This window comes from Lissotriton helveticus, chromosome 4_2, assembly GCF_964261635.1.
Source record: "Lissotriton helveticus chromosome 4_2, aLisHel1.1, whole genome shotgun sequence".
In the NCBI taxonomy this organism is placed as follows: Eukaryota; Metazoa; Chordata; class Amphibia; order Caudata; family Salamandridae; genus Lissotriton; species Lissotriton helveticus.
The window spans coordinates 146,750,376-146,760,370 of record NC_136064.1 but is presented as its reverse complement, the minus strand read 5'-3'; the positions used below and the strand labels follow the sequence as shown (position 1 = coordinate 146,760,370).

The following is a 9,995-nucleotide window of genomic DNA, read 5'->3' as shown; positions in this document are numbered from 1 at the left end:
CTAAACAATCTAGATTTATTCGAATTGCATACAAATAGACAATAAAAACAAGATAAAATTCATCCAAAATAATTAAAAACCAAGATAACATATCCCGGTGGGTTAAGAATAATTATTAAACAATGTTACATCACCACAATATTATGATACACAATAAATGGAAAATCAATCAAGATACACAATAAATGGAAAAGCAATCAAGATATATTCACAGTAAACAACAAACAAAGCAAATTTACAATAAACCCCTCATATCTAAGTGGCCCACTTAATATTTCTGCCACTATATTTGACAAGATCCAATGGCCATAGACGGTTTAAATACTCTCTAGCTTTAGTGGAGAGACCTAATGCCCATCTGAAGCTCAATCTGGCCCTGGTTGGATTCTTTTGGATCAAAACAGTGCGTCGACGCGTTTCGGTGCTTGTCACTTGATATCGTAGCACCTTCCTCAGGACTTCTTGTTTCTGGGGTTTCAGGGAACGGATGAATATACCGTATCTGTGAATATATTAGGAGACATATGCACTGTCAGATATTATGCATTAACGTCTATTGTCTGTTTTTGCTCTAATGGTTGAGCTCTTGTGGTTGGCGTATACCCACTCAGGCTTCACACTATTGGTTCTTACTGCTGTTATTCTTTCAACCATATGCAGTTCCTAGTGACCGTACATTTACTTCTCTCGTACATATCATTACACAGTGATGTTTGCATTAGTTCAAAAGCCTCTGATTTGGCCTCTTAGCTCCTTAGCATACATTTACTTCACATATACTATACAGGCCCTACAAGTCTTATTCCTTGTGGAAGACCAATTGGGAAGAAGGAACTAATAAACCCATGGACCAAAGAGAGAAGAAAAGTATAGATTCTCACCCTTGGTGCCGTATTGTGGGCGCTCAAAAAATGGGGTCTCCTTAAGGTCTCCCTCTTTTGGTGCTACACATATAGTCCTTGGTGCCCTTCTGTTAATGAAAAATAGAGCTTTTCTTAGGTTTTAGATAGAAATTCCCCTCGTTTGTGCGCTTGGGGATAGTTATTTATTTTTCTATTTACCTCTCTCTTGTAACCAAAAGCTCCTTTTGATGGGGTTCCTTGGTTGTTTAGTTGTCAGGCAACTGCCCACTTGTAGTGTATCTGTGATGGTAAAATATACAGTAATTTTTCACTAAACTATTTTATATACTCTATTTTTACATTCCCATCCTTATTTTTAGAAGTAAGCTCTTACCTCAGATATTTTTAAAACTTGTTTAGAACGGGCATATGTAGTCATTCGTCTGCTGCTGAACTGGATATGTTCTGTTGAGTGAACATAGGAATAACATCGTCACATTTCTCTTCTGTTCTATGCAAGAATGTACTGTTAACTCTATTGAGGCATGTATGGTGTATCTGGTATTTTGCTTTTCTTAAATTCTCTTATTTGTTTAAGTGCCTGCGCTCAGTATTACTTATGTCTCCTGCTTGGTACCCACAGTGTTAGCTATGCCGGTTTAGTGCCTGCAATATGCAATTACTTGTATATGACCTACCGGTCCCATCCTTCAACTACAAACATAGTCATATGCAGGTAATCTATTTTCACCGCCCCCGCCCTGGTTACGTATTACTCTTCCAGTATGAGGTGTGGGCTTTGTAGTGACAAAGTGCCTCCTGTCTGCCTAAAACTAAGGGTCTCCCGTGCTATGCTCTCAGCTTTTACGGAAAAGCGGTTCCCCTTCTGCCTGGGAAACAGGGAGGGGGCAGGGACAGGGACCCGGGGATAAGATCTACACTCACCGTTATGTAGCTGATCGATCGCTTCTGCCTCGTTCCTGCACTCGTCTGGAGTGTGTTGGTTTCGCGGGAGTTTTATAACTCACTTTAATTGACTAATTCCCTACACCTGTCATGTGCGAATCGCTGTGTGCGCGCCGTCGGACCCGCCGTGAGCCTGGGCGCCATCTTTAAATGATATAATGTCCCCGTTTTTCTATGGGAGGATCTGTCCGTGTGGCATCCCGCTACATTCGCGGTTGGCTTAATGTATCTCTTTTTATATTTTCCTTTTTATTGATATGGTGCACACTCCTACTATTGGGAATGTTTCCCTCGCGCTGTGCATCGACATAGTGGGGCATTATTTCCCAGTTAGTGCGCATTGTTTTATTGTTTACACCAGCACTGCTGTTTTTATTCGCTAGTGATCCCATTTTGCCATCTAGGGTAGGGGCATCCTGGTTACCGATGCAGGGCTACCTACGCCAGACCCAGCCAATCGGTCGACCAGGTCAGCCCCTAAAGCCCCTAAAGTTCCAGGAGAGGGGCCTCTCTTGACAGAGAGACCTTTAGGTTGTCACTGCTGCTGCCGCTATCATTGAACCAGAGTGGAAGCCAACTAGACTCAGGAGAAAGACCCCTGACCAATCAAGGGGGTGGGTTCAACTTTCATCTCCTGGGGTCCTAAACATGCCATGGATTGGCTAATGGTACATTCTAACGTTCACTATTCCTACAGAGCCGTGCCTATTCTATGCAAACCTGAGGGACGCATAGTCATGGAACCCACCTAGTACCTGAAGACATAGAACCATTGTAAAAGCAGTGAGGCTTGAGTACATAACAGTCAAAGATTCCGTCAGAGTTTGGAGTGAACCAATTGCTAAAATATAACTCTGACTTTTATTTGTAATATTCACTAGTGCACAGCAGGCACATGTGTGATTCTTCTGGGCTCCATAGTGTATGCCATGTAATCTAAACAAACCTACACACATAGTTTTAATGCAAAATAAACCGCAGGTTTCGGTAAAGAATATTGTGAGAAGGTGGCCTGGTATATGCTGTCCACTAATTAAAGTGGGCACCCTGTACCTTATGATGTATGAGGTCAAGGATAACCTTCAGAAAGGTATCCTATTGGGAGCTGTGGAGAGCAGCCTTCAGGCTTAATCTTGAAGGAATGTAAAGCAGCTTTTTTTTACTAGAATATCACCTCCTGAATGATTGAATGTAAGGAGAACCACACAGTAGTGATGTAAGAATATGTATTTATTACTATAACACGCTCTACTATACTCTACATGAGGATAGAACACAAAGCACACAATACTGATTCAATAGAACAGTTGTAAGTAGCACAATACACAGCAGGCTCCATGGGGAGTCCGAACCATATACTTAAAAAACAACCACAACTTGACTAGAAACAGTGCCCAGAGCACGTAGAATCGCTGGGACCCCAAGGAACCACCCAAAATAGTGCCCTTGCGATTGGTCCTGCAGCTTTCTTTTAGACCTGGTCTTAGCTCCAACTGAGGGTTCCAAATGTTTCAACTTCCACTTTCTTTTTGGCAGGAGGACCAGGTAACAGGGGGTGCTTGCTCAGGAAGCAGTGTTGCTTCAATTAGGGATATAGCTGTAATTTGTGAGTTTTCCAGGATTCCATGCTCATTAGCCTCGGGCATCCCGCTGTTCACTAAATCTTGGTTCAAGGAGACAAGGGAACTCCTCTCTTAGGATAGCCGTCGTTTGACTGCCAACATTTTTTTGTCAATAACAGTGGCAGCCTTTGTTAGGGAGCAGTCAATTGTGGAGTTTTGGAGAAACTTGGGGGTGTTAGGTGTCCCCTCCCTGTTCCCCTGTTGCCTCCCTTTGTCAATTTTATAGCCAGAGGTTTGTTTTACAGGACAAAGATCACTGCCACTAATAGTATGAGGGAAGACGTAAGAAAGCCTCAGGCAAACCTCATATACATCTTGTTCAGAGCAACTTACAGCACCAGGGAGCTCCCACTGGACCTGAAGGTGGAACAGCAGGACCAAGAGAATAGGCCCAGCCCAGTCTCCTTCGGACTTTGACAGTTTTCAAGCACTGAAAGGGTGCATCAGTGGCAGTGGCAATGCCTCGCTGCAAGGCAGTCTGGGGGCTGTGGTCCCAGCCTCCTCGGCAGCAGTGTTAACGGTGATATGCCCCCATGGTCCCAGATTGCAGTAGGATTTGTAGGCGGCTGCATGAGCCCTGTCCATTTTTATCGTGCTTCCTGGTGCTGGCAGCGTGCGTCAGTGGAGGTGGCGGCACCTCGCCGCAAAGCAGTCTAGGTGTGGTAGCAAGCCTCAGCCAGGCCTACCAGTGCAAGGGATTCACCCTTCTCTACACAGAGACCAATAGCAAGAAGTTGGAACAGAAACTGGAATATAAAAAAAACTGAGTTTATTAAACCTCATGAGGTGGAACTACATTCACACAGCACCCTTCGGTATAGTATGAGGTAGCACACTGACTAGAAGGAGCTTGGTCCTTTTATACCCACACAGGGGCTGAAATGAAGGCAGTACAAGGCACAGAGTGTTGGTTTCAAATACATATAAGGTCATACAGAGAGTGTGCTAGCAACCTGTGGGAGGGGCTGACAGTCAGCTAATTCTGGTGGACACATCTTGACAGTTACAAATTGGAGACAGCTGAATGCTCAACTGAGCATGTGCAAAGCAGAAGAGGATACATATATCTTGTGTCTAGGCAGATTTCAAGAGCAATTAACAGGAAGGTAGGACAGAGCACTTGGCAAACAAAATGGCCGACAAAAATACAAAATGGATTCTGTAAAACAGACAAGATAGTCTCTAAATACAAGAGATCTTCTGTTAATGGTTAACTTAATCATTCCTAAATTACCACATGGGGGCTGTGGTCCTAGCCTCCCTGGCAGCAGAGGCTGCAGTGAAATGCCCCCAAGGTCCCCCATGGTCACAGATTGCAGCAGGATTTGTAGGCGCTGGCAAGTACGGACTCCCATTGTCAACAGTTGTCATTGTAGCATATGTGAACTCTAAAAGATACCCATATACATAACCAAAGGAGAACATGTCATGCAGCCAATCTGCCTCACATGACAGCACAGCTGCCTCATCTAGCCATGTCCAGACCACCTCTGATAGGTTCATGACCAAATGTCTGGGAGTCTCACCCAACAAAGTCCTGCATCCATCCAGTGGCTCTTTCTGAGCTTCCTGTAAGTCCTGCACGAAGTTGTCCTAAGCTTAGCTATTGCAATCCTATGGAGGCACACAACTCATTCCCTGTGCTGTGCAGTAGCCTCAGCCGTACACCATTTTATTTTATTTGATTTATTGTCTTGTACAGCACTTGAATCACCCTCTGGAGGGTATCTCAGCGCTCGGGACATGCAACATGCAACATGCCATGGGCTAGGCTAAGAACAGAGCAGTTTTCATAATTTTCCTACATTTCCAATGGTCCGGGCATTGCCTTAAGGCAAGAGGGAGTTGGTTCCATATGATAGGGGCTTGGTGAGAGAAGGACTTGCCTCCAGTCCTTGACTTTTTTATTCTGGGTATTTTGAGAAGGGATTCAGAGCTTGAGCACAGAGCCCAGAGTGGGGTATAGTGGTGGAGCCTCTCCTTCAGATAGGTGGATCCATTTCCCCATATTGCTTTGTGAGTAAGACGCCAGTGCTGATGTGAATAATTTAATAAAGCAAATGACCTAACAGAACTTGAAGAAACAATCAAGAACGGGAGTTACTACTTAATAGTTTTTTATTTTAACATTGTTAAATAAACGGAATACTTATACTTTTTACATTTTTATCAAACAGGGCAACATATTCAAAAAGGACACACAGGAATGGGGGGAAAACTAAATGCTATTCATCAATCATACAGTGTTTCAAGTATATCACAGACATCCAAAACACATTCACACCACTCAGAAGGAGGGACTATAAAGAGCATGAACTACAATCTTAAAATATATACAAGCTCTACTACAAAAGAAACAAAAAGCCACAGTCTGCGGCTGCAGTTTTTTTCACAAAATAGAAAAACAATTAGTTTTTTTAGTACAATCCGGGTTAGATCTAAAAGAAACTTTTACAACTAAGAAGGCTCTTGCCATACTGTGTCTGCGATGAGCGACAGGACCATCCAATTTATTTCCTCCTAGTCGCTAGTACAATACCAAGCCTTCTTAGTTGTAAAAGTTTCTTTTAGATCTAACCCGGATTGTACTCAAAAAACGAATTGTTTTTCTATTTTGTGAAAAAACTGCAGCCGCAGACTGTGGCTTTTTCTTTCTTTTGTAGTAGAGCTTGTATATATTTTAAGATTGTAGTTCATGCTCTTTATAGTCCCTCCTTCTGAGTGGTGTGAATGTGTTTTGAATGTCTGTGATATACTTGAAACACTGTATGATTGATGAATAGCATTTAGTTTTCCCCCCATTCCTGTGTGTCCTTTTTGAATATGTTGCCCTGTTTGATAAAAATGTAAAAAGTATAATATTCCGTTTATTTAACAATGTTAAAATAAAAAACTATTAAGTAGTAACTCCCGTTCTTGATTGTTTCTTCAAGTTCTGTTAGGTCATTTGCTTTATTAAATTATTCACATCAGCACTGGCACCTTTCTTTTGTTTCCTGCTAGTCTGGCTCAGCCTTGCTGATTAGAGCCACCCCGTAGTTGCTTTCTCGTTGTGAGTAAGACAGCATATCCAAAATTTCAGGCATCATTGTATGGGCAGCCAATGTAGTTGGTGAAGGAGAGGAAGAGAAGCTGATCTGTGGGGGCACTTAAGATCAGGCAGGCGGTAGTGTTTTCTATCATCTGTAGGACTCGTTGCTGCGATCAGGAGGGCGTTGCAATAGTGTAACTTACTCAGTACTAAAGTCTGAGTCAAGGTCTTTCTGATGGAGTTGGGGAGATGGGGAAAGCTCTCCTTAAGTGGCCTAATATGTGGAAACATGAACCCACAGAGTGAGTAACATGCTTCTTCATAGTGAGGGTCTGTTCAAGGTACACTCCTAGGTACTTATATGTGGCTGCGGGGGTTGGGGCCTTCCCTAGTTTCGGGGGCCACCAGTAGGGTGTCCATAGGAGTGGGGCATCACCAAAGAGCAAGTCCTCTGTCTTCCCGGCATTCATCTGGAGGTAGTTGTTTCCATCCAGCAGGATATTGCTAGCATGCCGGGAGAGAAGGTGGATTGGGCGGTCTGAGAAGTTTTATTGAAAGAGAAAGTGAGTTGGGTGTCGTCCGAGGTGGATATTGGGATGAGCCCATAGTTCCTTAAGAGTGCTGCCAAGGGGGCTATGTAGATATTGAACATAGTTGGGCTTAGACTTGATCCCTGTGGTACCCCTTTGGTATGTTCTCGTGCTTTGGACTGGAAAGGGCCAAGGTTGATGGTCTGGGACCGGTTAGAGAGAAAACTGACCATCCATTTCAGGGATACTCCCCCAATCCCTACCTCCCTCATTCTGATGAGCAAAGTCTAGTGGTTGACCGTATCGAAAGCGGCAAAGAGGTCTAACAGCATTAGAAGGGTGGGCTGGTTCTGATCTAGGGCAAGCCTGATGTTATCGATAACGGCCACTAGAGCTGATTCGCTGTGCACAAGTGTTGCAGTGTGGGACTGCCTAACAATGCCTAACGATGCCTGCAAATGTCCTTGTGAGTGATAAACATTTACAAATCCGTCCTTTTTATTGGATACATTTAAGCACATCCTCTGCAGGAATATCCCTCTCTGCATCGACTCTGTGGACTGGGCCAAGTACATCTTTAACTCTGGACCACAAGTTTACAGCTGAGTTAAGACATGCCCTGTACCAGATGTCAAATTGAATGGACTAGAGTTTGGCATCACAAGATACTGTACATCGGTAGTGCTTAGTGTATTACTCCTCCTCGGCCATGGAGGGCTTATATGATATCAGTGGCCCATAGCCAGTGAGCAGGTGAAAGCGGGGCATTCTTCAAATGTCCAACACATTATCAAATAAGATCACCAGTCTCTAAACTTCACCTTTGTTGGGAAGGGTGTGGGTTAGGAAACGGTGTCCCATCATATCTATCTGTTAAATATTGAACGAATTTGCTAGCATGAGCTGAAAGCCATTTTGTATTTCTGACAGCCATTTTAGTAAGCCATGTTCTGCCATGTGCTCGCCATGTGCCCTGTCCTCCCTCAGTGTTGACTGCTCTTGTAATCTGCCTAGAAACAAAGGGGCTTATCTACAAGGCCCTTGCGTCTCTTTTACGTCCTTTTTAACATGGGGAAAGTGACGCAAAAGTGGCGCAAGGGGCTTGTAAATCTGCCCCAAACTATATTCAGCACCTTCCACCTTCGCACATGCTCAGTTGAGCTTGCAGCTGTCCTTGCAACTATTTCTAGTCTGTAAATTGTGGGGTGTGTTCACCAGAATTAGCAACTGTTAGCTCCTCCCACTTTGTTGAGCAAGCAGATCTTGCATGCCCATATTAGTCATTTTGCATGCTTATATGAGCCATGACTGCCCCTAGGTCTTATGCTGACTATGTAACCCTAAGCATATATAAGGCCCCAGTTTTCTGTATTCCTTAGACTGCCTCATTCAGTTGCTAAGGCTTCTGTGTGACGTAGTCTCCCTCATTTGAGGTAAATAAATATGTTACTTTTATATTTCAGCTTCTGTGCCAATAATTTCCTTGTTGGTTTAAAAGGACCAAGTATCAGTGGGACCCCTGAGAAGCTTTCTATGTTCTACATATCAGTGAGCCATGTGCCAATAAATGGTCCCCTGGAATGTCAGGATTTGCCTGTAATTGACCACCATGCTGTCAGCTCCGCAAGGAAGCTGTGCTTTAGAGAGCATTGATCCCACCTTCTCCTGTGCCTTTCATGTTGATAAAATGCCTACTTCGTATAACTGCCTCCCAACAAAACATCGCACTGGCCATTGCAGTGGTCCTGCCATATAACATTCCTTAAACCATGCACAGCCTGAACCGACTTCACTCAGGCAGATGCAGCATCCACAGAGCTACACTTATCATGCCACTATTGCAGATCAACCCTCGCAGCATGGTGTCCAACTCCCTGGAGGTGGCACGAGGCACAGCCACTGCTAGGGGATGGCAAAGACTCAAGATACAGGGGAGCATTAACCTCTTGGAAAGTGAAATACATCATTGGCCTGCAACTGGAAGAGTGACCAGCCAATCAAAACCCTGTTTCCTCCAGAAACCTACTTTGCTAGCCACTGAATGGCATGTGTTGCCATTATTACCGATTCAGAAACATGGACTGACTCTTTAGAATAGAGAGGATGCAATCAGACACCCATGTGAAATGCCAGTGTTACTAGTGACATGAGTTATCAAACATGTGATGTTTCCATGGGATCCAGTTTAGTATACTGGGCATGATTGATGGGACCTGATGTTGGCACACTGACCTATCAGTACTCACCAAGCCCTCAAAATAGGCTTTAGCTGCTACCTGGATGTATAGCATGGGATTTCACAGTTGAGTGTTCTCACATCAACATCCTTCACAGAGTTGGTGTGTCCACACAGAGAACAGTCCAGACATTTGTCAAAGTGCTGACACAGGTTGAGCACTTACAATAGTTTTGAAGTTCATCCCCATGCACATGTTCCGATTATAATAAAATGCCACTACAGTCAATTGCCTGACCATTTTATCCTCACATGTTCCAGAAGGGAGGGCATAAACGTGCATCTACTTGTCCTTGTTCATATGCATCTTTTAACCTCTTGCATGCTCAGGACGGCTCCACGCCATCATGAGCCAGGGCGGCGTGTGCTTATGAAGGCGTGGAGCTGTCATGCTGCTGCTGCTCCACCCACGCGGTACTAATTCCCCGCCTGTGCTGGCGAATTCGTGAGTGGGCGGGGACATGACAGCTCCACGCCGTCATGAGCACACGTTGCCCGTGACTCATGACGGTGTGGAACCTTAATTAGTACCGGAGCACCGCACTCAGTTCCCCCCAGCGCCGCCGCGGAATTTGCACCGCGGCGGGATTGACGCCACGGAGAAGGGGTTAACACTGAACAGTTGTTTTGTGTGTCTTGCAACCTGAAACAGGGCCCACAGGCTAAGATACATGCAAATGCATGGGTTGATATATTGTGCATCAAGGCATATTCTCTCCCAGTCCTTGCTGCTGTCTGACTCTCAACGGCCCATCCAGGTCAGGGAAG

The 9,995-nt window shown here is 44.4% G+C and overlaps 1 long non-coding RNA gene across 2 annotated transcripts; it reads right to left on the bottom strand.

The window, feature by feature from the left end:
- Positions 1–1,412, bottom strand: LOC144752135 (uncharacterized). 2 transcript variants are annotated; one of them, XR_013594032.1, is made up of 4 exons: positions 1,237–1,412; positions 1,062–1,142; positions 882–989; positions 1–502 (listed from the first exon to the last, which is right to left on the bottom strand). It is a non-coding gene; the product is annotated as an uncharacterized LOC144752135 (long non-coding RNA). The 2 variants fall into 2 exon arrangements; XR_013594031.1 differs by having other exon boundaries at positions 1,062–1,412.
- Positions 1,413–9,995: the final 8,583 nt, after the last annotated feature.